Genomic DNA, 12,019 nt, shown 5'->3' on the forward strand with positions numbered 1-12,019 from the left:
TAGTACTAATGACAAAATTTTGACATGAAGTGTATAATGTGTGAAGAATGAAATCCAAATATCAAATAAGCACTTTCACAAAAGGTACAAATATAACAGAACAAGTGAACTTTTATCCAAGACTATAACCAAAGAAAAAGAAATCAGGTTAGGGTACTTCAGTATCACGACTGCTTTGGTAGTACAGCAGTAAGAACTGCTGACTCATAATCAACAGGTCACGGATTCGAGTCTTGCGGCATCACAAAATAAGCGTTTTGAGTGGTGAGCTGCTCTTATTGTTACTATTATATTAACCAGTATATTAGTGAAACACAACCTCCTGTGTCTGGGACCATGCTGACTATTGACCACTACGCCTGTACTTCGCATCCTACTCGCTCTATTCTTTAACACTTTCTTCAGCTACATCACTTGTGTAATTGAACAATGTTTGCTGGTATCACACACATGTGCTTGGAGAACAACCTAATTTTTTAGGTGAGTGTAATTTATTGCCAAAATATGAAGGAGCACTGTCTAATAATGTTCTCTCTTCTCCTTCCCCTTCTGCAGAAATAAAGACTGACACCTCTACTTCTCTAACGTCACATTCAGGGTCAGAACACCTCGACCCACCTCTTCTCCCCAGAATCCAACATAAGAGGAAACAATGCAATCTTGGGGCTGACTGAATCTGAATTTAGTGAAGTCTCCATCTTGCGCTTTAACACACATTTTATTTTACACCTTTTGCATAACCTCAAGATACGGGATTTGCCTTTGGGTGCCCCAGACCCTTTATCTTGTGCCTTTGTTTCTTTACAGTGGCACAGTTGTAGGAGTTCTAAAAAAATTTGAATCATGAGCGAGGCATGAGACATTGTATAATTCATGCAGAGGATGATGGCAGAGCTCTAAGCATTAAAAATCCAAGTGAGGCATCAAAAGACCCAAATCGCCAAAGCGGAGGTACGTGGACAAGCTCACACGGCTCTCCAACAGGATTTAGGTATGGCACCATCTAAAGTACTACTACCATTACACTCTGATGATAATTTTGAAATTTATTTTTTAGCTTTCAATTGCACAGCCACATGCTATCACTGGGACTTCGTAGACTGGGCACACATATTAGTACCTTTCCTGCGGGGACCGGAACAGTGCGCCTTTTATGATGTCAACAAAGAGGTGTCCAGTGGTTATGAGAAACTCAAGGCCAAGGTACTATTGAGATATTGTTATATCTCAACACCAACAGGCTAGGGCTTCTCATGAGTGAACTTTCAACCCCCACAAAAACCTGCATGCGCTCAGGTCTACGAAATCTGGAGTAGTGTGGGTCGATAGTTAAAACCCGAGACCAATTCCTCAATAGACGGAGCTGGTTGCCTGTGATTTTTACATACAAGCTTTCACAGAGCATCTCACCCATCCCGTCTGGAGACAAAAATATAAATTGATGTATGCCCTGATCTCAGCCCTCGAGCGAAACCATGCTGCTCCTCAAATTTTACAGAGCAGAAAGACGCACTGAACAACACAAGTCTCAGCAGGGATGAGTTACTACATCGGAGCCCTCCCTGTGAGATAATGATCCTATGATGCATACAAATGAGAAGCAGTCCACATCACCCTACTGTTATAAGTTCGGACAGCTTGGCCACACCATTCCCAACTGTCCCAACTTTCAGTGAGCCCATGGACTGAAGTTGGGCCAAAGGCGAGAGGTATTGTTGTTTTATGCACCCTCTGTCTTTTCCAAGAGATAAGGTGGTAGTTGTGAATGGGTTTAAGGTGTTTAAAGCTTATTGATTCTGGCAGCAACGTTCCTAGCGTAGCTCACCTATACATACTTCCATAACAATGGGATACTGGGTCAACCAGCCTGACTTGTATCCATTGGGAAACTCGGTGGTATCGGTCCACCCAATGTATGTATTATCACTTATAAGGGATTCACACAAAAGATCTGGGTGGCTGTTACGTGCAGCCCTCCTGTCCCTGTAATTCTTGGACAGGACTGGTAGGACAACGTTAGCGGAAGTATCTTTTCCACTTCAAAGAAAGCACTGGGCCTTGTCATTGATGGGAAAAAATGTTCACACTGGAGTTCAGTATTTAAAAGTAATTTTTGAAAATAAACATTAAGGTAGATAGGTGAGCAGCAGGGTGGCGCAGTGGGTAGCACTGCTGCCTCGCAGTTAGGGGACCAGGGTTCGCTTCCTGGGTCCTCCCTACGTGGAGTTTGCATGTTCTCCCCGTGTCTGCGTGGATTTCCTCCGGGTACCGGTTTCCTCCCACAGTCCAAAGACACGCAGGTTAGGTGCATTAGCGATTCTAAATTGTCCCTAGTGTGTGTGTGTGTGTGTGCCCTGCAGTGGGCTGGCACTCTGCCCGGGGTTTGTTTCCTGCCTTGTGCCCTGTGCTGGCTGGGATTGGCTCCAGTAGACCCCTGTGACCCTGTAGTTAGGATATCGTGGGTTGGATGATGGATGGATGGTAGATAGGCATGGAATTACAATTACAGCCCTCTGGTCAATTACCAAAAAAAGAATGCCAGCATTGATATGACCTGCTGATGCTGACCACTAAAGTTTTAGTTTTATTTAGTGGAGAGTTCCTAAAAAACACCTCTGTTTATTGAACTATTTCTCTCAAATTACCTCTTAATAGTGCTAATGATTTTAGACGTTTATCTAAATTTGTGTTATCAACATTGGTGAAGGTTGGATCAGTGAAGCTTATTTGTTTGCTTTATTTCTTTCTGTTTCTATTTGCAATGTGTTAAATCTCAAACCATGCTTTACATCTAATTAACACACAATTATTCATAACCAGTAATGGTGCACTGCATGATAACATGCACTGAATGCACTTGACTTATAGTTTTCATCCTCTTTCTCTGTATGTTTAGCACTCGTTTATTTAGAGGTTAATGCGCTTGCTGCTTTCTGAGCAGCTCTTCTTTCCTCCACTCTACCGGCCCGCTTCTTCTCTTCTTCCGTCAGCATCTTTTCACATTAAAACTGAACAAGTCAGTTTACTTACTACGTTTTCCTTAATTTTTCACTTAAGCTGCTACTTAAGTGTTCAATCTACCTCAAGAATGATTTAAGATATGAAGAGGTAGAGGAAGTGATGGCAAAAATGGTAGGGATGAGAAAGACATTATATAAGATGTGTCATACATTTTTAATGGGGAATATAACTTTTCTTGCCACTGTGTGCCATCCATGAAAGATAGTGAACAAGAAGGGCTTTTGAGACATCAGCTGGCAGCAGACAAGACACAGACATAATAGTTGTCATCCTGTGGTCCAACGCCAATTAAAAGATGTGATTAGAGGGTCAATGCTCTGAGAAACCACTAGAGGTCAGTGTAATACTTTTTTTTTTGCTTATATTTCTAAACTCCGCAGTACTAGAGTGTTGTACCGTGTTAGCCATTATGGAGGTAGTGAGAAGTCAAGCAAAATAAGACACTTTATATTGGCTAACTAAAAAGATTAAAATATGCTAAAGAATGAATTTCCACAGGTTCCACGTTAAAAATGGCCTGCTTGTATGAATTGTTGTTTGATTCTAATAAAATTAATAAAATGTTAAAAAAAAAAGAATGGCAATAGGGATGTTCCTGCAGGAGCTCACTTAAAGGCCATGGGCACTTTGAGGAGTTTAAAGTCACAGTGCTTATGGGCAACTTCAAAACACAGCAAGAGAGAAAAGAATGGGAAGTCAAAGTCATACTGAAATTTAACACATTACAGTCCATGATTTAAATAGAGACAAGAGTTTTATGGCCGGATATGAGGATTGTTTACATCTCTCGGACTGCCCCAGAAAACCTGACCAGAGAGCCACATCCTATGGAAAAACTCATCAGAAACTTCAAAAGACTTTGTTGGATGGTTATCTTATCCAAAGATCTTGATCATACATTGTGCTCCTCTCTTGCTAAATGAATCTTAGCCTGAAGAAGTTTATTAATATTTTACATTTAAGATGTCTCACTTAAAAGTTTTCCAATGTTGTTATTTGTCCTAGTGTGTATATAAACACAGGGAACTCCAGTTTCTGTATTACATCTTGCCTGAAGAAGGGGCCGGAGTTGTCTTGAAAGTCTGCATATTATAATCTCTTTAGTTAGCCAATAAAAGGAGTCATTTTGCTTGACTTTTCATTGCATCCATAATGGCTAACACGCTACAGCACCCTAGTACTACTTATATTTCCAAGTATTCATTGACCATTTAGCCTGGTTTAGAGAACTCAAGAGCCATTTAATTTCTTTCCCTCCATTTTTACAGTTGTCCACACTTTAAAGCCACATTAATGAAATCAAACCTTCCAATTGGAGATTAATCTATTACTTAAAAATTCCTGTAGAATAATGCTATGGTGTTTCCCAGGTGCCTCACATAAGGTGTCAAATGTTTGTTCTTGTTTATGCATGGGGACTCGTCCAGAATTAGTTAGGACTGACCTCAACTGCAGTTAAAACACTGCTTTTGTCTTAATGGACACTAATTTAGCCTCCAAATCCCAACCAGGATCACAAAGTTAGTATCTGCTCAGTTTATTTTAGTTCATAAATGATGCAGTTTTAGCAGCCCCACAATCTGAGCCCTGCTGATAACGTATTTGATCAAATGACATCGCTGGTGCAGTCAGCGTCGAGCTTCAAAAGCTCACGTAAATGAAACATAAATAAGAATCTCTTTTATTCAAAAAGATTAACCTTTGAGCAGTAAAATTTTCCTACTGGGCCAGAATGCTTCTACTTTGTTAACTGAGGTCAGCCCAGTTTTAAGAAGGCAGATGGAATGATGGTTTTTAAATGATTGTAGGTACATTTCATATAGTCTGTAAACTAGTACTAAAAAGCATTCACTCCTTTGCATTGATGTTGTATTTTCTGGAGAATCGTCCTTACTTCTATTCACTGATGGATCTTTACAATCCATATGATTCATTTGCTTGTAGGCTCTGCAACTGTTCAAGCTCAGATAACTGAGTTCATCAGAATTATTAAATGAATCAGGATGGACAGATTGATAAATATCTAAATGTCTGTTATGTCCAGCAGTAAACACTATTGCATCTCAGTAATAGTAGTTATAATAGTAGGAAAAGCAGTACAACAACAACAGTTATTTATATAGCACATTTTCATACAAAAAGTAGCTCAATGTGCTTTACATACTGAAGAAAAGAAAAATAAAAGACAAAATAAAAAATTAAAATAAGACAACATTAGTTGACATAGGGCGGCACGGTGGCGCAGTGGTGGCACTGCTGCCTCGCAGTTAGGAGACCCGGGTTCGCTTCCCAGGTCCTCCCTGCATGGAGTTTGCATGTTCTCCCCGTGTCTGCGTGGGTTTCCTCCCACAATCCAATGACATGCAAGTTAGGTGGATTGGAGATTCTAAATTGGCCATAGTGTGTGCTTGGTTTGTGTGTGTCCTGCGGTGGGTTGGCACCCTGCCCAGGATTGGTTCCTGCCTTGTGCCCTGTGTTGGCTGGGATTGGCTCCAGCAGACCCCCGTGACCCTGTATTCGGATTCAGCGGGTTAGAAAATGGATGGATGGATAGTTGACATAGAAAAGGAGTAAGGTCCGATGGCCAGGGTGGACAGAAAAAACAAAAAGAAACTCCAGACGGCTGGAGAAAAAAATAAAATCTGCAGGGGTTCCAGGCCACGAGACCTCCCAGTCCCCTCTGGGCATTCTACCTAACATAAATGAAACAGTCCTCTTTGTAGTTAGGGTTCTCACGGAGTCACTTGATGTTGATGGTCATACAGACTTCTGGCTTTTAATCCATCCATCATTGTTGGAACATCACGGTGCTTTCAGTAGATGGTGGTAGCGCAAGCCACCACCAAAAGGACACTGGAAAAGGAAACAGAAGAGAGAATAGAGGTTAGTACAGATTTTAGAGCCAGCATGAATAGTTATTATAATAAGTTGGAGATACAGAGTATCAGGATTTTGATTAAAGTGAAATTATGAGAAAGCCATGTTAAAATAATGTGTTTTCAGCAGTGTTTTAAAGTGCTCCACCGTATCATCCTGGCAAATTCCTACTGGCAGGCTATTCCAGATTTTAGGTGCATAACAGCAGAAGGCCGCCTCACCACTTCTTTTAAGTTTTGTTCTTGGAATTCTAAGGAGACACTCATTTGAGGATCTAAGGTTACGATTTGGAATATAAGGTGTCAGACATTCTGATATATAAGTTGGAGTGAGATTATTTAAGGCTTTATAAACCATAAGCAGAATTTTAAAGTCAATCCTGAATGACACAGGTAACCAGTGTAGCGACATCAAAACTGGAGAAATGTGTTCAGATTTTCTTTTCCTAGTTAGGATTCTAGCAGCTGCATTTTGCACTCGTTGCAAGTGATTTATGTCTTTTTGGGTAGTCCTGAGAGGAGTGCATTACAGTAATCTAGTCTACTGAAAACAAAAGCGTGAACTAATTTCTCAGCATCTTTCAGTGATATAAGAGGTCTAACTTTACTTATGTTTCTTAAGTGAAAAAATGCTGTCCTAGTGATCTGATTAATATGCGATTTAAAATTCAGATTAGAGTCAACAGTTACCCCTAAGCTTTTTACCTCCATCTTGACTTTTAATCCTAATGTATCCAGTTTATTTCTAATAGCCTCATTGTACCCATTATTGCCAATCACTAAGATTTCAGTTTTCTCTTTATTCAACTTGAGAAAGTTACTATTCATCCATTCTGAGATACAAGTCAGACATTGTGTTAGTGAATCAAGAGAATCGGGGTCATCAGGTGCTATTGATAAGTACAGCTGTGTGTCATCAGCATAGCTGTGGTAGCTCACGTTGTGCTCTGAGATAATCTGACCCAACGGAAGCATGTAGATTGAGAAGAGCAGCGGACCCAGGATAGAGCCTTGTGGAACACCATATTGGATATCATGTGTCTTCGAGTTGTAATTCCCACAACTAACAAAGAATTTTCTCCCTGCCAGGTAGGATTCAAACCAATTTAAGACACTGCCAGAGAGGCCCACCCATTGACTAAGGCGATTTCTAAGAATATTAACAACAACATTTATTTATATAGCACATTTTCATACACAAAAATGTAGCTCAAAGTGCTTTACAAAATGAAGCATAGAAAAATAGAAGACACAATAAAAAATAAACATAAGTCAAAATTAATTAACATAGAATAAGTAAGGTCCGATGGCCAGGGTAGACAGAAAAAACAAAAAAAAAAAAACTCCAGAGGATGGAGAAAAAGAAAAAAAAATCTGTAGGGATTCCAGACCAAGAGACCACCCAGTCCCCTCTGGGCAATCTACCTAACATAAATCAAAAAGTCCTCTTTGTATTTAGGGTTTTCATGGAAGGACTTGATAATGATCAATGGTGTCAAATGCAGCACTCAGATCTAAGAGGATGAGAACAGATAAATGGCCTCTGTCTGCATTTACCCGCAAGTCATTTACTACTTTAACGAGTGCCATTTCTGTGCTGTGATTTGTTCTAAAACCCGACTGAAATTTATCAAGAATAGCATGTTTATTGAGGTGGTCATTTAACTGCATAATGGCTGCCTTCTCCAGAACTTTACTAAAGAAAGGCAGGTTAGAGATGGGTCTAAAATTTTCAAGAGCCGAGGGGTCAAGATTATGTTTCTTAAGAAGGGGTTTAACTATAGCAGTCTTAAGACAGTCTGGGAAGACCCCCGTATCTAATGACGAATTTACTATGTTAAGAACATTATCAATTAGCACGCCTGATACTACTTTCTTAGTTGTAGTAATGTCACATGTACAAAGTGCATTAAAATTCGTATTTCTATGTTGGACCAGCATGCAACATGTCACTGCTCTCCATCTCTGAGGCCATGATCAACTTTGCTTCTTTGAATAGCAACAATAGGAACCTGAATAAGGCCAAATAGCCAACAACCACAATAAAGATATGTCCATTGAGCCTCAAATAAACCCATAGAATGAACAGAGACAAAGAGTAAATCAAAGAACAAATGAATAGAATAACCAAACAAATGGACATGTGTCCAACTAGGCCTAAGGATTACACTCTGCTCATACGCACTGACTCACTGACTCCTTTCTGCTTCCTCACCAACACCAGCCTGGATAAACTGTCAATCATTGACAGAAGCCAATATGGAATCACCAATAGACCTAAAACACATCGCAACCAGAGAACCAGAGAGGAAAACTGAGACAGAAATAGGAAGAACATGCAAACCTCAAGTACAAATGACAAGATGCGGAACTTAAATTGAGGATGCTAGATCTCTGAGGCAGCAACACTAAACATTGAACTATTGTGCCTCCCATTATCATGATTATTAGTCCTAAAAAAGTAAGAGTGTCTACATACTGCCACCATTTAAATAATAACTTCAGCTTTTTACAAAGAACAAGGGCAATTGCATCTCTGAGGGGAGTTAATTTTCAAAATCTGCACACAGTTCTATCCACAGTTTAGAAAGAAAGGAAACCAGTAGCCACTTCAAAAAGCAAGTATATCAGCTGATTTGAATCCATCCTCTTGATTTCTCTTGTGATGTTCTGTGGTTTGTACCAACAGTGACAAGAAGTGACTGAGAAACGTTAGGTAGTGAGAAATCAGTTAGATGTAATGGGACAGGCTGGCAAGGAAGTGGCAGGAACAGAGGGCCTATAAGGCAGAAACACAACAAGAGGATGGCCTGGTAAGATGTGAATGAAGTAACTGGGTGACACCTCCAAGTAGTAGTGTTGGTAGTGTGGACCACCAGGGATTGTACAGACAGGCAGAGACACAAGTGCAGCACACAACACATTTTTATTTACACATGTGGCGCGTACAGTTCACAGTCCGTTTCTTCTCTTCATTTCTCTCTCTCTCTCTCTTTCTCTTCCTTTCCATCTTCATTCCTCTTCTAGCAAGCTTCATTCACCTCTTCCCAACTCTGGCTCCTCTCTGGCAGCTGTCTCCTTTTATAGGACACCCAGATGTCCTCCAAGTGTCCAACAATCTTCTTCCAGGTATGGTGGAAGTGCTGTCCAACAGGGCCCCGGTAAGGTTGACCTTCCATGCTACAAAGCCATGGATGGCCCCGCTGCAAACCATGGGGACTTCCCTCTAGCGTTCCGGGGGAGATAATGTCCTGGACAAGCTCTCTCACCCATATTATTTAAGGCTAACCAGTGTCCTGGAAGTAATCACTCCAAAGATGATAAGGTTAGAGAGAGTTCATAGTAGATGTCAGTAGACCAGGGAACTCCCCCAGACTGTTGGGTTACAGCTGAGGCACTGGTCACATTGCATGTGTTGAAGGATAGGGTGTAACTGTGGCACCAAGGGTGTCTGGTGCCTTGCCCTATGGATTGGCACTCAAAAATCTAAATATACCCAATGCTGCCAGTTCCTTTGTAGGACAGTCTTGACCCCAACCTTGTAACTCAGAGCCATTTGAGGGATAAAAGGAGCTTAAGACCAGGGTTGAGACCACTTTGCTGATTTAATGTAATGTAGCTGAAAGGGTTCTTTTATTACGAACAAAATGGCAAAACAGGAAGTAACATCAGAACAGAGCTAAGGTCAGTGCAACAGAAATTGTAGAAATCAGCAAGTAAATTATCAAAAAAAGATGGCCTTGAACTCCAAACCACAAGTTTTCTCAAACTAACCACGCTGGTTAAGCTTCATGGGAAACAAAGTGCAGATAATTAAAGCCATTAAACAATACGAGTCATCAATCCAAGCCTGAGCCTAGAATTATTATCTTTGTTTTCTGTTTAACATTTTGAGATACTAGACTCATTATTATTGTATTGAACTGAATTTATTTTATTACTTTTCATTTTGTTTTTATTGGTGATGCCTGTCATGATATGCATTAAAAATAGCAAAAAGGGTTATGAAGCCTCCAAAAGGCCCCAAAGCACCAGTTCAGTGTCAATGAGTCTCATTCCTTGAAAGTAAGATTTCCTCTGCTGGGATCCAACCAGGCAAGGATAAGAATGAATCAAATCAGAGCACAGAAAGACAGAAGAACAAAAATGGATTCAAAGAACACCCCAGTGACAATTAAAGAGCAGAAGCCCACTTGTTAATTTGGATGGAAGGAGCTCTCCTTTAGCCAAACTGGATAAAATACTGTTTACAGGAATCAGTTAGCCTGTCCACATGAAGACATGAAACAGAGAGGAATGTGGGTAAGTTTCCCCAGATCAGTCAAGGAAAACAGCTCATCTCATAAAACTGAGTGACATTAAAGAAATGCAGAAGAAAAGTCTGTGCTTGACATCTAGTTTGAAAAGTTTCATACTAATATCTTTGGTATCATTAAAATTATCTTAGATAACGATCAGAAGCCACTCTTAGGAGCTGCAACAAAAAAAGAAACAAGTCATTGTGATATGTATGCAGTGTCTAAGGATGACAATTGAGAACCATAATTTTGAGCTGCCAGATGTGCCAGAAGCACATATGTTTATTGCAGATGCATTGTCCATGTCTGCCTCCAGAGACACATAAGCCAATTTTGACACAGAAGAAGATGTGGTTCTCAAAGTTTCTGTGGTTGTTGCAGTGCTACCTGGCTCTCAGGAACAGATGTCTACTACAACTGAAGGGACGGCTAGGGGCTCAGTTTGGAGCAAAGGTGGGCAAAATTTCTGAGAAGGCCGACAAAAAGGGCCATGTATCCACTATTATTACATGCAGGATGAAGAAGTATTTATTCATTTTGCCTTACTTGTATTTCAACATCCAAAAAAATTTGAGCTATCACAGCCTCTACTAGCTACCTGCTGTTCTGGTGGAATATTTGACCCACATAGAGCATAAAGTTAAACAACTGATTGTTGCAATAGGAAATGTCACAGCGACTGTGCTGTAGTCTGTGGCTAAATTAGCATCCAAACATTCACTTCACCACACCCTCCAGTAAAAGTAATGTGATCTGAAAATTTAAGTTGCAGAGAAACTGTGAAACAAAGCCATGCTAGCTGTGTATTGGACTGGCAGATATATTGGGACATGGTGGGGTGAGAGGGGGGTAATGTCCAGGGCCGGATTTAGACTTGATAAGGCCCTAAGCCATTTGAGACATGGGGCCTTTTATAAGTCCAGATATTCTATGTAAGTGCCAAATATGATTTGTTTTGGGGGGCCCTAAGCTATAGCTTGTGTAGCTTATACGTAAATCCTGCACTGGTAATGTCCCTACTAAGGATCAGGTTGGCATGAGTAAAAATTTTCAGTTACATTACCTGGCCTGTGATTGATAATTTATATTTTGCAATTTAACTGCCAATTCATACAGAATGTACTGATTTGTATGCACTGAAAATCATTTTATTAAGTGACAAGTGTATTAACGTGTATTAAAACATATAATGAGTACATATAAATCATCAATTTTAAAAATATGCTTTTAATACACTTTTCTATAACAGTCATGTTGTATGCTGCTCATGAACAGAAGCTTAAAAAATTGTGTGAGAAACTTTACCATTTACGTATCTTTCTTAAATTAAAAAATCTTTCAAAGTTGAATTGATCTGATGCAAAGCACAACCCTATATTGACATCAGAGTCTCTCCATCAACTTATGATCCAACCCACCTAAATTCAACTGTACCCAACAGAATCAGGAGACAGACAGAAATCAAATTCACACACAAACAGTTACTTCTCAGGATAGACAACAATAATATGGCAGATGACATTTAATGTACAGTAAGTGCTGTAAGCCGGCTGGATCTGGGATTCCTTAATACAAGACACGCAATGAATGCCGCAAGGGCAGAGGGGCAGGCAATGACAATGATGCCAGTATTTATGGGTGCCCCATGGTTACAGAAGTTTACTGGGTTTGGAAGTGAAATTAAGTTGGAGGATTGGCAGTTGCAGATGGAAGTTCTTTTTAGGTTACAGGAGTTAATAGAATTTCAGAAAGTTTATGTGATGTTTAGTGGTTTAGATGGCGATGCAAAGAGGGAGATTCCTATCCTTCCATCTGAGGAGAGGG

The sequence above is a fragment of the Polypterus senegalus genome, chromosome 10 (assembly GCF_016835505.1).
Source record: "Polypterus senegalus isolate Bchr_013 chromosome 10, ASM1683550v1, whole genome shotgun sequence".
Taxonomy (NCBI): domain Eukaryota; kingdom Metazoa; phylum Chordata; class Cladistia; order Polypteriformes; family Polypteridae; genus Polypterus; species Polypterus senegalus.